Source organism: Schistocerca cancellata, chromosome 9 (assembly GCF_023864275.1).
Source record: "Schistocerca cancellata isolate TAMUIC-IGC-003103 chromosome 9, iqSchCanc2.1, whole genome shotgun sequence".
Classification (NCBI taxonomy): domain Eukaryota; kingdom Metazoa; phylum Arthropoda; class Insecta; order Orthoptera; family Acrididae; genus Schistocerca; species Schistocerca cancellata.
This window is the reverse complement of record NC_064634.1, coordinates 327149214-327167425: the sequence shown is the minus strand read 5'-3', so window position 1 is coordinate 327167425 and position 18212 is coordinate 327149214. Positions and strand designations below refer to the sequence as shown.

Genomic DNA, 18212 nt, shown 5'->3' with positions numbered 1-18212 from the left:
CTAGTAATTCACAAAATAATAAGTGAAATGAACAATTATAGATTCAGGAAATTCATGACACAGGGCTGCAATAGAACAATTTATGTGCTACCTGTTTCGGTCTAAGACATCGTCTGGAACGAAAAATTAGCCAATACAAATCACATGTAACTCATCTAGAAACATAAAATCACATTATCTGTCGAGCTCATGAATAATAGCAAGCTAGACAATGATGTTGCTGTATCAGCAATTATTGTCATACACAAGCCAAATAGCTGAGCGTATGTAGTCAGAAGTTATGAGGCTATGCCCATACCACAGATGTTCAGTTATTCGCCGGCCGCGGTGGCCGAGCGGTTCTAGGCACATCAGCCCGGAACCGCGCGACTACTACGGTCGCAGGTTCGAATCCTGCCTCGGGCATGGATGTGTGTGATGTCCTTAGGTTAGTTAGGTTGAAGTAGTTCTAAGTTCTAGGGGACTGATGACCTCAGATGCTAAGTCCCATAGTGCTCAGAGCCATTTGAACCATTTTTGTTCAGTTATTCGTATTTGTGTATGACATAATTACTGATGTGGGAGAATCATTGCCTGCCTTGATATTTCTCTCTCTCTCTCTCTCTCTCTCTCCCTCACTCTCTCTGTATTTATGTATGTGTGTGTGTGTGAGAGAGAGAGAGAGAGAGAGAGAGAGAGAGAGAGCAGACACCATTATTTGACCCCGCAGCCATTATAAATTAAGACACAAGGTAATTACAGACTGAGCCGTGTGTGGGTCGTGTTCGTGCCATATATTACTTAGCATCCTGTTTTTATATACTGTCACCTTGTTATGTTAATTTTCCATTACTGGTGTCACTGAGTTGCTGTCTTGCCTGCCCGTGAGCGGCAGCAGCAACACTTATCGATATAGGCCATGCTGTATTATCTTTGCTGGACTGCTATTACTTCCCGGTTGTCGTGTGTCGATGAGTTGAGTTCACACGCGCCAGCAGTGCAGTTCGGACGGGGCAATGAAGTCAGTTGGAACGCGCCAGCAGTTAGTTCGGACCTGGCAGTGTTTGAGTTGGCAGGCGGCACTAGTTCAGTTGGGGCGCGGCAGCAGTGAGATCCGGACCGCCATGATTCGCCCGACGGTTGCCGACACACATGATTGGAGTGGGAACGACTTTGGTTGGTCGTCTTGCCGTACGACGTGTATTTGACCGGCGATCGCTTATGGGTTGGCCGTGTGTGCCGACTCGTTACTGTACAGTGTCTGCCGTTAGCATTGTCTAGTTCTTCGTGCAAGTGTTCGTGAAACTGTGTGTGGTTTGTGTGATTTTGATTGACAAGTTATTTTGATGTTGTCGGCATACTGGCTCTGAGGATTCAGTCGGTTGGCGTGGAGCAGTGAGGAATTCTCGGTGGGGCGTAATTTCGCAATGGCCCGCTGGCGGTCTCTGTGGAAGTTATCTTGTCGGTGGGTCCGCTGACTGTCGGTCGGTTGGGTTGTCGTCGGATCGTGAATGTTTGTCTGACTGCCTGTCTCATCTAAGCGAGCGTTAGTGTTTGAATTACAGGCCGACCCTCAAACATCTGGGTGCCCTTGTGTGTACTGCCTTATTTTTTTTAAATTTGTTCTTGCCGTTCGTACTTGTATGGCTTCTGGCCGGCTGTGTGTTTTAAATTAGAGTTGTTTTACTCTTAAAGCCTTGAGCCTAGTTTAAAGTACTGTTTCATGTAAGCTCTTTGGCATTTTAAAATTTTTTTGAATTTTTAAGTCTTCGGTCTTCAGTCGATTTTAATTTAACCTGTTTACTTCAGCCTAACTAAAAACTGTTTTAAGATAAGGCTTGCCTTTTAAATTTCTGATTATGCTTGCGTTTTAAGTCATTGGCTTTCAGCCATTTTTTAACTGAAGAGGCTTTCAGCCGGTAATTAAGTCCCAAAGATTAAAGCTTTGTGCTTAAAAAAATTTTGTAGGCTCTTATTTGATCAAGTAATATGTATGTTTGAGCGTAACTGACAGCCCCTTATTTTGGCCCCTTTCCACAATTTATTCTATCTGTCCTGTCCTGCGGGTTAAGCAGGGCATTTCACAGACATTGTCTGCGGGCGGGCATTTACTGAAATCAATGGGGAAAATTAAAAATTTGTGTCGGACTGGAACGCAATTCCTTCGTTACTAGGCAGACTCTCTGACCAATGAGCCATCCGCACACTGCGGCTGCACGGACCACCCTATCACGTCTCCCGTCAAAGCGACATTCTCAACCTATCCAGAAACAAGTAACGTAGTGCCCCTTGCCCATTATCCTCCTTACTCGCGGCATTTCGGCGAGTCGAGTTAAGAGTTCGAGATTGGTGGGCATCTGCACTGAAGTCACTATGAATCAAGACAGAAAGTACCACGCTCATAGATGCCAGAGGCTAACGACGGCTGAGAAGATGTGTACAGACGAACAGATATACATCTGTGAGACCTGAGTTTCTCCTGGCGTATACAATTTTCAAACAACTTACTGGTATTCAGCCAGGTAATATTTTGAGCGACCACCGATATTTCGGCGAGAGTACACCCCGCCATTTCAAGGCAAACCGAAAAATGTCGGGGTGTACTACCCCCCGAAATATCGGCGGTCGCTGAAAATATTGTTTGAGATATGCATCTGTACAGTAACTAACCACTCAGACGAACCAAGGGGCTTCCAACAGTCTCTCCTCAACGACTGTTCAACGAACGTTGGTGCGTATGGGCGCCGGGCACACGCAGCCATGCAGACTGCAGTTCATCGCCGACGAAAGCTGGAATTTGCACGCCAATACCGCAGCTGGACGTCCATTGAGTGGTGACTGGTGGCCCCTTCAGATGGATCATGTTTTATCCTCAGATCACCGAAGTTAAGCGCTGTCGGGATGGGCTAGCACTTGGATGAGTGACCATCCGGTCTGCCGAGCGCTGTTGGCAAGTGGGATGCACTCTGCCCTTTTGAGACAAACTGAGGAGCTACTTGATCGAGAAGTAGCGGCTCCGGTCTCGGAAACTGACATACGGCTGGAAGAGCGGCGTGCTGACCACATGCCACTCCATATTCGCGTCCAGTGACGCCTGTGGGCTGAGGATGACACGGCGGCCTGTCGGTACCGTTGGGCCTTCACGGCCTGTTCGGGAGGAGTTCATGTTTTATCCTCCATCGGACACATGGCCGTTGGCGTTTACGGAGTGAAATATGTAAAAGCAAACACCTTGTAACAATCGTCGAAATGGTTCAGGCCGGAGAAGGGAGAATAATGGTCTCGGGAAAGTTTTCGTGGCATCTCGTGATTCTGTGTGATCTCGTGATTCTGGAAGGCACAATAAATCAACACAAGTATGCAGCTATTCTTGGGGACCATGTTAACCCCTACATTCAAGTTTGTTTTTCTCGACACGACGGCGTCCACTTGCAGTGTGCGTGCTTGGAACGAAGATCACCAGCCCCGGCCACCAAACTCCCCAGATTTAAACCCAGTCGAGAAACTGTGGGACTATCTCAGTGAGGCTGTACGTTCCATAGGTCCTCAACCGAGAAACATACCGCAACTGGCCACGGCGCTGGAGTCGACACGGTTCCACATCCCTGTCGGTTTCTTCCAGAACCTCATTAACTCTCTTCCTGCCCGTCTGGCAGCGATCTGCGCTACTAAAAGTAGTTCTTCATAATTTTGATATATGGTCGCATTATTGTGAATGGACTGCGCATAAATGATAACAACAATACTAACAATCATAACAAAAGGATGAAGTCTGAAATGAGTTTTTTTCGTTGCTTATTCCACTAGGTTCTCTTTTCTTCTTGGAACTGGCAGTCTTCTTTCACCTCACAGACCTTGGACCAGACGTCATAATATAATAAAAAAGTACAAAAATTTCTCGAATAAAATCAGTAAAAACTCAAATATTTTGGAGAAATAATACAAGAAAATGATGTAGGAAAATCAGCTACAGCGGAAAGGATCCACAAGATGGATCGAGGTTGATATTACGAAATGGTTCAAATGGCTCTGAGCACTATGGGACTTAACTTCTGAGGTCATCAGTCGCCTAGAACTTAGAACTAATTAAACCTAACCAACCTAAGGACATCACACACATCCATGCCCGAGGCAGGATTCGAACCTGTGACCGTAGCGGTCGCTCCGTTCCAGACTGTAGCGCCTAGAATCGCACGGCCACTCCGGCCGGCAGAGGGAGAAGAAGATAAAAATAATAATAAAATAATAATTACAGTTATAAAATAATAATAAGAGGACCAATGTGTAATTCATTTTGAGTAAATCACTGCCACATAAACGATAAATTGTAGACCTGGAATGACGGACACGTCTCTAGTGTCTATGCTGAAAATTTCGCTACACGCTGCCTCGATCCAAGTTCATGGCTTAGTAGTATCGACTCAGGGGGACAGTCAACAGAAGGACTGCAAGATTACCATGGCTCACACCTAACTGATTAACGAGTAACCAGTAACCTCCACATCTTCAGTTCGTTAACTAATTGAACTCCCATATACAAAATAGTTTCAAATGTCTGATTATTCTAGCCGGCCGGAGTGACCGTGCGGTTCTAGGCGCTACAGTCTGGAGCCGAGCGACCGCTACGGTCGCAGGTTCGAATCCAGCCTCGTGCATGGATGTGTGTGATGTCCTTAGGTTAGTTAGGTTTAATTAGTTCTAAGTTCTAGGCGACTGATGACCTCAGAAGTTAAGTCGCATAGTGCTCAGAGCCATTTGTCTGATTACTCTATGAATGTGTTAATGTATTAAATAATTGTCATAAACAAATTACGTAGGCTTCAGTGGCCAGAGTCAGTCGAAATAAAAGTTTCCGGGTATGGTACCGCGCCATAATGTATAAAACTACTGGTGCTGCAACCGTGGCGGAAACATTGGTTTTTTTTCAGCACCTATAGCTTTATACATTATGACGCGGAACCATACCCAGACAACTTTTATGTCAGTTTTGATAACGGATGTAAAACCTTTGTATGCTTGACGAAATTGTAGTTTTTCGCTCATCTCCATGTTTATGATGTCTTACCTCGTGAACTATGCGTCATACAGTGTTATACTCTGTGAGTACACTCAGTGGTGTACGTGGTAAAGAGGGATGAGCAAGGAGTGGTGTGGCAGCTGTTGTAGGATAGCTGAAAAGGAAGGGAAATAGTTAGCGAATACGTTAACATAACTAACAGAAGATTACTCGTATTTCTCCAGCTATCACAATGTCAACTAGGATGAGGCTCACTGTACTCAGCATGAACGATGGTGTTATAGCTAAGAGGCTCGAAGTGTAAGTGACTTGAATGGCTCTGCCTGCCGTCCTGTATTGTGGTGGAAGAGGGCGCTCGCGGCACGGGGCGGCTGGACGTGTGGCTCAGCAGAACTGCTCTAGTGGGTCCGCCAGATCCGGCCTGACCAATGTTAGTGTCAGACAGAGACATGTTATTCCATTGCCAACTGCGATGCTCATGGGCTGGTATCGATAAATCACACCACAACTGCTATAGATGGATGCTATTTGCAAAATGTGTCGAGAGTGGTGTTAGTAAATAAGAAGTAATAAATTTAAAATGTCATGGACCAGTCTGATGTAATACTGCACGAACAGCGAAAATGTGATAAACGTAAAATTGTTTCCTTTCATTGTTTTGTGGAGCGAGAAGGGAGAAAACGTATGGCAGAAGAAAAAAAAAGTGTGATCAATAGATGGCGCTGTATGTGTCACAATACGTAAATGAAAACACCTGTCATGCACACGACCCACTGACTGTCCGCATGCAGGATCGCGCTCTGCTTGTAAAGCTGTATTACAAAAATGATGACTGTGCACACGTCGCTCTGCAGAAGTTCCGGACACTGAAAGGTTTGAAAAAAAGGCGATGGTCCGATGACTACCATGGGTCTTGAGAAAATGATTCGGAAATTCGAAAAGACAGGTTCTTTTGGTGCGAAACCTGGTAGAGAGAGTAAACGAATTGATTCGACGTCAGTGGAAGCAGTGGCCGCAACAATGCAGAAGGAGACGAGCGGTGGTGTGCAAACGTGTAATGCACGGAGAATTGCCCGAACATTGGACATACCCGTGAGCAGGGTCCATAAAATCCTACGAAACATCCTTCTTTGCTATCCATTCAAAATTACCCATGTGCATGATTTGCTTCCTGTTGACCTGCCAGCAAGAGAGACCTTTGCTTTAGAATTTCTTGCTCGCGTGGCCGTGGAAGATTTTGTGGACAGACGAAACCCACTTCCATCTGACAGGATATGTCAATAAACAGAACTGTCGAATACGGGCAACGAAAAATCCACACTCATCCTGAAAAGGTCACTGTGTGGGACAGGTTTACGGCATCATTTATCATACGGCCACAATTTTCGAAGAGTCAAGTGCTTCCAGTCGTGTTACCTGTACCGTCGCTGGTAAGCGCTATGAGCCTTTTGCGCAACCACGTCATTCCAGCTCTCCAACGGCGTGGATGTGTGGAAGGGATCATTTTTATGCAAGATGGCCATCTCCGCACATTGCAAATCCAGTTAAGCAGCTGATGAAGCGCCATTTAGGAAATGCTAGAATTATCAGCCGCCATTTACCTACAGCCTGGCCGTCCCGATCACCCGATCTTACTCCGTGTGACTCTGGCTGTGTTCCGATTGCAAACTTAGCTGCATTGAAGGCACGCATTGCGCAACACGTTCTGAACGTGACCCCGGAAACACTTCGATCAGTTGCGGAACACGCTGTTTCTCGATTTCAACTTGTTGCAGAAAACGGTACAGAGCATGTTGAACATGTTTTGCGACAGCCACACGGAAATTAATAGTCAGATTTGATTTTCATTTATGCTTTTTATGCAGTTTACTGGCCTCAGGACAATTAAAAACCGATGTGATTGATGCTTTTTACTCGGTTTTGGCCTCAGGATAAAAACTGATTTTTCCCATCCTATATGATATGACCTTGGCGTGGTGGATGGGCTTACGTAATTAACAGTATCACGCCTGTACACCCATGCATACCGAGTAGTACTGTTTGTTTAACGCCAAACGTACACCTTAGGAATTGTTGTACGATTCATTTGTCATTTGTAGTCGACCACTATTAAGTTATGATGCATACCAGCGCCATCTATTGCTATATTTTGTAACTATTTATTTTTCAGCCGGCCGCGGTGGTCTAGCGGTTCAGGTGCTCAGTCCGGAACCGCGCGACTGCTACGGTCGCAGGTTCGAATCCTGCCTCGGGCATGGATGTGTGTGATGTCCTTAGATTAGTTAGGTTTAAGTAGTTCTAAGTTCTATGGGACTGATGACCACAGATGTTAAGTCCCATAGTGCTCAGAACCATTTGAACCATTTGAACCATTTTTCTTCTGCTGTACGTTTTCCCCCTTCTCCGATAATATTCCGTTGCAATTTGACGTCATTCTGACCTGTGATGTTATTTCTACAGCGGTTAGAAAGTTTAGCTTTAATTATAATCACCCTGTACGTGCATAGCCGTTACCTTTAATACCTGATTTATTGTGTTTAACCTTTAACATAAGATTACATCTCTTAATAATCAGATTTTTGATAGCACTTTAAATTTTTAAAGCAATCAATAATTATATCAAATACTAGATACCAAATTTTTGTTGTTACATAGGCTGTTACATAGGCAACCTCCAGATGATTATTTATCAAATATAGTTTAAATTACACGAAAACGTTTAACAAGTAAATTTAAAATCAGTAAGTTCTCCTACGTACAAAGAAGCATCTTTATTTAGAATGTACGACTGTTACGTAAGTGGTTCGCAACAGTAATTTTGATATTCACAAACGAAGGAAAACGAAGAGGTATCTGATGAAACTAACGTGTTGACCAAGGTATCAGCAACGTCTTATGAAATTTTAGGTTTTCCTGGTGTATAATGATTTTGTAAGGTTATAGTATATTCAGGCGGATGATGTCGTCCAAATTGTGCGATATTTCGGTCAGCTACGATCGGTCAATAAGTGACCTTGCCGGAATATCGTCTTCCTGACTACTTTTCCGCCTCAGCATCAATACACATTCTGTATGAACTAAAGAGTGAAGTGGCACGGAGAATACCCTGAAACATCTGACTCGAAGAAAGTTGACTCGCCAGTCGCTGGGGCCGAGCGGTTCTAGGCGCTTCAGTCCGGAACAGCGCTGCTCCTACGGTCGCAAGTTCGACTCCTGCCTCGGGCATGGATGTGTGTAGGTTAGTTAAGTTTAAGTAATTCTAAGTCTAGGGGACTGATGACCTCAGATGTTAAGTCTCATAGTCCTTGGAGCCATTTGAACCATTTTTTGAAAAGTTGATTCTTATTGGTGGCCGTTCCTTTGCTATACCTTGGTTTTCCTTACTCAAAGCACGGTGTTATCGAGATAGTTTCTTATAAAGAATCGACTCCTCGTCTGATATTTGTCACAATTAACGGAACTGCGTTGCGTTCGCAGAGCTTGATGCGTAGATTTCTCAGGGAGATACAGAACTTCTGTCTGTGACCTTAGAATCCAGCGAGCAGCAATAATCACGAGGTCTACAAGGTGATGCGCCCTGGGAAATACTGCCTACAGCAGAAAGCAATTAGACACAAGGCCGAAATGCTCTTAGTTGAGACCGTCTCGCAACTTTCCTTGATTCATCAAAACTTTTCGTACATATCTTGTTTCATATGCAGTAATGTACCCCATGAATCATGCGGTTGTCGAGGTCGGGTGGCTTGCGTGCCTCAGCGGCAAAAAGACATTCCCTCTGTGCAACCACAACAGAGGGATATCTGTGGAGAGGCCAGACACACATGTGGTTTCTGAAGATTGCAGGAGCAGCAGTCTGGATGAGTAACTGATCTTGTCCTGTATCTTTATCAACGGGGCCTTGCTACGTTCGTACTGCAAACGGTAGAAAATAACTTCTTTTCCCCGAGGGCATGCAGCTCTATTATGTGGTTAAATGATGGTGGCATCCTCTTGGATAAAATATTCCGGAGGTAAAATAGTCCCCATGCATATCTCAGGATGCGCATTAGTCACAGGGATGTTGTCATAAGGAAAAACTAAACTAGCAGTTTACGGGTCGGAGCCCGGAATGTCTGAGCCCTCAATCGTGTAAATAGGTAGAGAATTTAAAAAGAGAAAGGGATAGTTTGAAGTTAGATGAATTGCAAATTAGTGAAGTGAAGTGGTATGAAGAAAAAGACATCTCGTCAGGTGAGTACAGATTTATAAATATAAAATCAAACAAGGGTAAGGTGGGAGAATGCTAAAAATGAATACGAAAATAGGAATGTGTGTAAGCTACTACTAACAGCATAGTGAGCGCATTATCGTAGCCAACGTAGATATGAAGAAAACAGTCACCACTAAGAGTACAAGTTTATATGGCAACTAGCCCCGCATATAGTGAAGAGACTGAAAGAATGCAGGATGAGTTAAAATAAATTATTCAAATAGATAAAGGAAAGAAAACTTTAAATGTGACTGGAATTCGACAGTAGGAAGGTGGAGAGAAAGAAAAGTATTTGGAGAATATGGACTGGGTGAAAGGAATGAAAGAGGAAGCCGCCTGGTAGAATGTTGCACATAGTATCATTTAATCATCGTTAACACTTGGTTTAAGAATCATGTAAGACGATTCTACATCTGGAAGACTCCTGGAGGCACTGGAAGATTTTAGATTATTTATGTAATGCTAAGACAGGCGTTTTGAATTATAAAACACTTCAAGGGGCAGATCTGGACTCTGACCATAGGTTCCTGGTAATGAGCTGCAGATGGAAATTATAGAAAGGTAAGAAGTTAAGGATGAGAGACGAGGATAAATTGAAAGAGACGACGGTTGTTGAGAGCTTAAGAGGAAGCATTAGGCAACGCTTTACTGAAACGTGTAAAGAAATAAAATAGACGACGAAGAGATAGCTGTGAGAGAACAGATGCAGAAAACAGCATAGGATGATATAACTAAAAATACAAGACTTATTAGGAATCCTTGGATAACACAGGAAATATGGAATTTAATTAATGAAATGAGAAAATACAAAAATGCAGCAAACGAAGCAAAAAAAATGAGACTGACGGAAAGGGAAAACTGTTTAAATAGAAATTTCTAGATGACGAATACAAGACTGTAGACGCTACGACAAAGATTGATACCGTCTATAGGAAAGTTAAAGAGGTCATTTGTACAAGTGTCAAGACCACAGATAGAAAACCAGTACTATCAAAGAAGGAAGAGCTGAAAGGGAGAAGGAATATATGGAGTGTCTATACAAGGGAAATGAACTTGAAGGCAATATTATAGAAAAGGAAGAAGAAATAGATGAAAATTAGATGACATATAACATACTGCGAGAAGAATGTTACACATCACTAAAAGATCTACGTCGAAATAAGGCCACTTGAGTAGACGACATTCCATCAGAATTACTGATATTTTTGGTAGAGCTGGCCATTAACAGAACTATTCTACCTGCTGTGGAAGATATATGAGATAGGCGAAATATCCTGGGACTATAATATGAATGTGGTAATTCCAATCCAAAAAAAGGGGCGCTGAGAGATGGGAATATTACCAAGCTGTCACTTTAACAAGTTATGATTACAAAACCGTGACACGAATTATTTAAAGAAGAATGGAACAACTGATGGAAGCCGACCCCAGAAAAGATCAGTTTGGGTTCCGGAAAAATATTGAGCCAAAACTGACCTTACGACTTATTTTAGAAGAAAGAAAGAAAGGCAAGCCTACATTTATAGTAGTTGCAGAGACGGAGAAAGCGGCTGTCAACTTTGATTGGACTATATTCTTTGAAATTCTGAGGATATCTAGGAGTAAAATACGGGAAGCACAACGTTGCTTATATCTTTTACAGAAATGAGACTGCATTTATAGTAGAGAAAGGGAAGCTTTAGTTCAGAATAGAGCGAGACAGGGTTGAAGCCTATTCCCAGTGCTATTCAGTCTTCTCATTGAGTAAGTAGCAAGGAAACCTAACAGAAATCTGGGAAATATGTCAAAGGTCTGAGAGAAGAAGTAAAAAATTTTTGTGATCTTAATTCTGTCAGAGACACCGACAGGCCTGAAAGAGCAGCTGAAGGGAGTGGATGGTGTGTTGGAAGGATGGTACAAGATGAAAATCAACAAAAGCAAAACAAGGGTAATGACATGCAGTCGAATTAAATCAGGAGATACTGAGTGAATTAGATTAAGAAATGAGACACTGAAAGTGATAGATGAGTTTTGCTATTTGGTCAGCAAAACAACTTATGATGGTTGAAGTAGAGGGGATCTAAAATGCAAAATGGCTACAGCAAGAAAATCATTCCTGAAAAAGAGCAATTTGTCAACATTAGATGTAAGTGTTAGGAAGTCTTTTCTAAAAGTATGTGTCTAGATCGTAGCCTTGTATGGAAGTGAAACGTTGACAATAAGTAGTTTAGAAAAGAAGATAATGAAACTTTTGAACTGTAGTGCTACAGACGGATACTGAAAACACGATTGGTAGATCTAATTCGTAATGATCTGATAATAAATTGCACTGGGGGAAAATAATGTTACAATAGAAAACATTGGATGTTTCTAAGGCATTAAGAATAGTCAGTTTGGTTATGAAGGAAAGATTCAGGCGTAAAAACTGGAGAGTGAGACCAAGGGATGAATACAGTAATCAGGTTCACGTTCAAATGGAAGTAGACTGAAGGTTGCATTACTTATTGAAAGATGAAGAGACTGCTACTGGACTGACTAGCGTGGAGAGCTTCCTAAAACCAGTCTTTATTCTGAAGACTACAACAATATGCAATAATGCAGATAATTTATTACAAGCGAACAAACTTACTTTTATTACCTTTGGTTTTCTTACTTCAGTCTGTCTTTTTTAAGCAACTAAGTGCGAAAAAGGAAATTCGAATTATGGTAACCACATTCCATATGGTTGAAAAGTAACGTAACATCTCAAAAATTACTAATTAGAAAAGTATTCTCGATGTACTTCTGTATGCTGGCCTATAGAAATCAGTCAGTAGTTAGGAAAATTGGTGCACCGTCCCATATACTGGAAAAATTTCAGAAAACCGCGTAAAAAGTTAAGTCTGGCAATTACATACCAGCCTTTTATAATACCAACAACATATCAAAATTTGTATTAAATAATGAAGACGAATGGCAACATATGACAAAAAGTGGTGTTTATAAAATAACATGCAAGCACTATGGTAAAGTACATGTTGGTCAATCAGGCAAGTTGTGCCGATTACGTTACTTAACAGGACTAAGAAGTTAGATTCAGCGTTTGACGAACATATTTTAACATAAAACCAACCATATGATGTAGATTGCGAAATATTTCATTTCCCTACTCAAAATACTAGAAATCAATAAACATATGACACAGAATGCAAATTAGTATTAAATGACCAAATTCAGTTTCCTTTTTTTGTTCTGTTTTAATATGATTTTCATGTAAATATTGGAGTACAACTGCAATGGCCTCAAAGGCCGAAAGCCAGTGAGCCGTGGCTGGCTCATGTTATGCGTTCGGTTAAACCTCGGTCGCTATTCTGTGATTAGTCTGCCGCGGTTATCGCAATTATGCGGTTATCCCCTCTCTCCGCGAGCGGTAGCAGCGATGTGTATCCATATTCGCACCTTGTACTATCTTGGGCCTGACGCTTCTGGTTTACAGCTGTGCTGTGTGCGACCAGTTGGTCGGTTGGCGTGGAGAAGCGAGGAAATCTCCGCGGCGCGTTGTTTGGCGGGGTTGCTGGGGGCGTCTAGGCGCGGTCGGAGTGTGGGGTGCTGCTCCCCTTGCTACGAAGTCCGTGGCTCACATATCCTGGACAAGCAAAATGTGTTTTGACTTAATCTACCAGCGAGTCACGACTGTTCACATTGCGTCGTTTAGATTTCGTTGTCGGCTGTTGGGACATTCCCGTGAGCAACAGCGTGCGTTTTCAAGTTGGAAAATTTTAACCACCCTGCGGTGGAGTTTAACTGTACTTGGTTATTTTGAATTGTAGTGCACCAGCGGAATCTTCTGCCCAGTGGCCGTTAACGTTCCGGTTACCTACCCTGGCCGTTGACGTAAATTCAGCAAACGATTTGGCCACTTAGATCGTCCGACATGAATCCCATCGGACACTTACGGGACATAATCGATAGGTAAGTCCGTGCACAAAAATCTGTACCGACAGCAGTTTCACGATTATGGACGGCTATAGAGGGAGCATGGTTGAATAGTTCTGTAATGGAGTTTCGAAGACTTTTCGAGTCCTTGCCACGTCGATTTGGTGGACTGTGCCGGGAAAAAGGAGATACCCATGAGTTTTGTCACCACAGTGTATAGTAGCCCTGTACTTTACCATAAAATTTGAAATGTATTTGTATAAGATGTAAGATGAAATATCGGTCTGGGAGACGAGTGCGTAACGTGCCATAAGACTGGAAAAAAGAACACATTCCGCAAGCCATTGTACAGTGCACGGTGCAGCGACGTCGCATGGCCCGCTCGGACTCCCACAGCACCGTGAATGGAAGAGGAAGCAAGAGAGGCTAGTGTAGCTGGTGGCAGACACCCTCGGCTGTACGCTGGCCGCGGCGTGGGCGTGTCGAGGTGCCCGCCGCCTGGTGGTGGGGTCGCGACCTACATCACGCCACAGCACAGCACGGCACACGGCGCCGGGGCCCGCGTCCCGTTACGGGCCGTCTACCGGCCCCACACGAGCAGCGCTACTCGCCGGTTCCGCTTTGGATCCGTAATTTACCTGACCACATTCCGAACACTCGGTACGCCTCAGTGTTTGAACATCGTGGCCGCCTCTGACGCGACTGCTCGAAATACAGTTCGGTTTTCTTGTTCACAGGCCGCGGCCAGGCGAGGCCCTGTGGACAACGTCCAGCAGGGACTCTCCAGCCCTGTCTTCTATTATTAATAACTGACGTGAATGTAGCCGGGTGACGTCGTCGACAATGGACGATATTTCGACAGATGCACAGCCTGTCGTTTTCAAGCCAAAACTGCAGTTACTGGCTACAGGCTGGTATTTTCACCATCCGGCTCAGCGAGAAAGGGTACTTCGTACTATAATTTCTTAGGCTTCCGCAGCCAAAGACAGTCGACACAAAAGTTTTCTGGGTATGGTACCAGGTCATAATGTCTAAAACTACTGCTTCTGCAGAACAAAAACCGACGTTTCGGGCACGGTGGCAGCGGCCTTCATCTGGGTCCACTGGTTAGGTAGGTAGTAAACTGTCACTAAAGCCCACGTTCAGGATCTTTTTCAAAGATTTACTGCTGCTATTTTTACTAGTATAACACTATCTGAAGTAAGTGATAGTTCGACAGGAAAAGTAGTAAGCTTATTTCGCTTACTACGTATGGTACTATACTTTGCGGTAAGTCCACCCATTATCAAATGACATTTTTGGTTCAGAAACGGGTGGTTCGGGAAATAGCTGGTGTAAGTTCACGAACTTCTTGTCGACCCCTTTTCATTAATCCGGGTATTCCGACACTGGTCTCCCAATATGTATATTCTTTAATGTCGTTTCTTGTTAACAATATCAGCTTATTCCCAAGAATTAGCAGCTTTAAATTAGTTAATACTAGGCAGAAATTCAGTCTGCATTTCGATCGCAGCTCCTTGACTGCTGTACAGAAAGGCGTGTAGTATTCTGATGCATCCATTTTCAATAACCTACCACCAGAATTCAAAAATCTTAGCAATAATCCACGCGCATTCAAGTCTAAACTGAAGAGTTTCCTCATGAGTCATTCCTCATATTCTGTGGAAGTGTTTCTTGAAAAATTTAGGTAATTCTCTATTAAATTGTTGATTGCGTTTATAAAACTTATCGCATAAACAATTTATTTGATCTTTTATTACTTTTTTTCTTGTAATTTCATGTAATGACACGTTCCATGACCTTGGAGGTAAGCTCCCCAATCCTACGGAACTACATGTGTAAATTAAAAATGAAATAAAATCCAAGACCTACGCTACATGCCAGTTTTACGTTTGGTGGATTCCGTCTTCATGGTGTCGTAGTTTTAATGGCAAGCAGTGTATCACAAAACATACGTATCCATGGAACCGATAAGGCTACAATTTGTTGCCTCTTTATGTTTGTCTACCACTGGAGAAATAATGCGAAGAGTATTGGAAGTGGACGTAAGGAGTCCACGAATCAGTCACATGTGTCTCACACACACTGCCCATGGCATGGAATAATGATGCCGAGGAGTCACGCAGAGAGGCATTTATCCGCATGCCGGCCGTGACTTGCGATTTTGGAGGCCAGTGACTCGGTCCCCGCGCGAGTCCTGAAGACGTAGGGTTCTGTAGTAACGGTTGTGTTCCGTGTCTTCTGCGCCGACTGTTGATGCACACGAAAACTGCAACTGCTTAGCAGGAAAGTCATTATCTTATGTGAATATGACAGCGTCGATATTCGATTAGACGCCGAGAAGAAGAAAGAACAAAAAAAAAAGAATACATAGCGGTGAAGTTGGAGCTTGCCTTGCGATCTCTCTCGACCTAGTAGTGGTGGGTTTATAAGCAGAGCAGAAAGTGGAAGCAACGACGTGGCAGTTGCAACGTGAATTACGTCCTCCATGTCCGCAGGATTACCTCATCTTTGCCAAAACAGCAAAGTGCACGAACCTTCTTACTGCACGGTTAAAGCTTTGATCGGAGCCGATCAATCAGACCGCTAGACGCATATCATTTCCTTGGTTCCCCAGTGCTGTTTGAACATAAAGGCTCTTTTCTCTCGTCAGTTCTTTCAATGTGTCACTATGAAGCAGAAGTATTCAGACATTTGTCTTGTATATTTAAAATGGATGTATTCTACCAGCAACCTACAACATAATGGTGGGATCGTAACTAGCAGCGAGTATTCGTATTGTCCTTTCTGTGGTGCCTTTTGGTGGATTTCCATACATAATGCTGGCTGTATCTGTCTTTAGCCATTATTAAGTTCAAGTGACTTACAAATTCTCTCACTCGCAAACATTCTAAACCAGTTGTAAAGTTATTTTACTCAACTTTGTATCCTAACGTTCGGAAGTGACGTTAAATGTTCTGACTATATGTTTCTTTGCACTCACAATGGCTGATTTGTATATAATATCTGTTCATGGGTTATAAAAATATTTCAAACAGTTGTTCTTTGCTGATTTATCGTCTCACACCATTACTTTGTTCACATGTTACACCACGTGTATCTTGTCTCCGTGTTTCATTATTTGATCTTGTTTCATACAAAACATGATCCAGTCACTTAAACTGCATTTTGCTCAGTGGCTAAGCTGCGCACTATGGAATTCCCACACTTATTTTCCACAGGAAATTTCAGCAGTCCAGTTAATGTGGCGCTGGTGCAGTGCTTCCAGTTGTACGACGGCGTTATCGTATTCCTTTCACCACACAAGCTCTCTACTTTCGGGTTATTAGGTAGTCTAGGTAGCAGACGGCAAAAACGTCCGTCCTTTCACCAATCGGGTCTGTAATGCACGATTTTAAACACGAGGTTGCGTGACATGAGGTTTTCCGTTAACGTTCTACTTCAGTGTTCAATTGTGTTACAAACGCGTAACTCCCACCCTCTCCTCCCATTCCCTCCCCCTTCGTTACACCTTGCGTGAGCTCTGCCATCTCCAGACAAAATTTCCTAAGTCAGATTGCGTTAATTAATGGGTCATAATCAGTGCCTGGTGGAATATTTCGGTTCGAAAAACGTGTGCTTAATCCTGTATGATCATTCAGGCGTCGCTTTGGTAAGGAGTTGCACCTTACAGGACGTATTTGTAAATTGCTTATGGTTCATTAAAAAAAATTTCCTGCTGCCTCTAAATTAGTGGCACAGTGTTAAAAACACTATACAATAGTTAGAAATGTGTCCCCAGAGAAGTTTACCTGTGTTCAGAATCAATGATTAGTTGTCGAAGATGGAGCAACACTCGTTGCAGGAACTTGCGGAAAGGAACTTGAACGAAATGTATGGCGCAATGTGCGGAAAGATGAATGAATATACAGAGAAAAGGTTCGCAACAGGCGTCGTCATAAAGATAAGACATTCATAGCTGTGGATAAAAGCTTACGATAAGCTAGAACAGAGAGCCAATAATTGTAGGATTTGTGGAGATGGGCGAGAAGATTAATTAACAAGTCATAGTGAACTTGCCCGTGGTGCTGCACTCAGAATAATAAAGTATAGAAAGCGTTGGTGCAGCAGATATTACTCTCTTACAGTTACAAAATTGTGCAAGCTGTGGGTACAAATGGTTAGGACGCACAGTTCCGTTGTGCCAACGTAACATATGCAATGAGGTTGGCAGTCGTCACTTCAAACATTTACAATAAGCTTAAGTTGTTACTGTTAGTTGTAACTTGTTGTTTCAATACACAATTTCTGATCATTAGCTGCATATGCCAGCTCAGGAATCTCTAGTATCTCTGTAACTTTGACCGTAAAAAATTGTAGAACACTGAAAGTTAATCTATTAATACTCACGAAAAAGCTTTTGCGGTTATAATTTTTCTTCGAGCGAAGCCTTCAACTTACCTGCAAAGAAGAGAAATAAATTTTTAAAATCATCAAATATGAGCAAAAATTTTTCTAAAAAGAAATGAAACACATAAGAATTTTAAAATCATATATATATCCTTGCGTGCCGCAATAACTCCGAAACCCATACCTGTAGCCTCATGGGATTATATGGTATGGTAGGCGATGAAAAGGCTTCAGGTTCGAACTGCAGGGGTTGGGTTCGAAAATATGGGTGTCAAAAGAGAGCAGCGTAGTAATCGACTTCTTATGGGAAGTCTGCAAAGCAGCTGAGAATCGAATGACGAGGTGGACGAGCCTCGCCAGAACTTTACTTATAGAACGCTGAAGAATGTACTGGAACGTTATAGAATCTTCCACAACGTTCGAAAATGTTGCATAATGTTCCAGGTTGTTCGAGAATTCATTACAGCCCAGAATGGTGTATATATAAAAGCGATGGTGAGAGGCAATATACTTTCGGAAATCGATTAGCGCGGATCAGGGAAAAGTAAAAATGATGGAAATGAAATAAATTTAAATGAAAGTTGCTTAACGACGAGAAAACTGTTTCAAATGGATTGATAGTATGTTAAGCAATATACTGCTGAATCAAAAAAGGAACTACTTTTAGAAACACCCTAATCGTCT

The 18212-nt window shown here is 42.8% G+C and overlaps 1 protein-coding gene across 1 annotated transcript in view; it reads right to left on the bottom strand.

Annotated features, from left to right (window-relative positions):
• The window catches only part of LOC126100167 (lysosome membrane protein 2), a 706001-nt gene that overhangs the window by 345058 nt on the left and 342731 nt on the right, over nucleotides 1-18212 (bottom strand). The gene's annotated exons all lie outside the window — the stretch shown is intronic.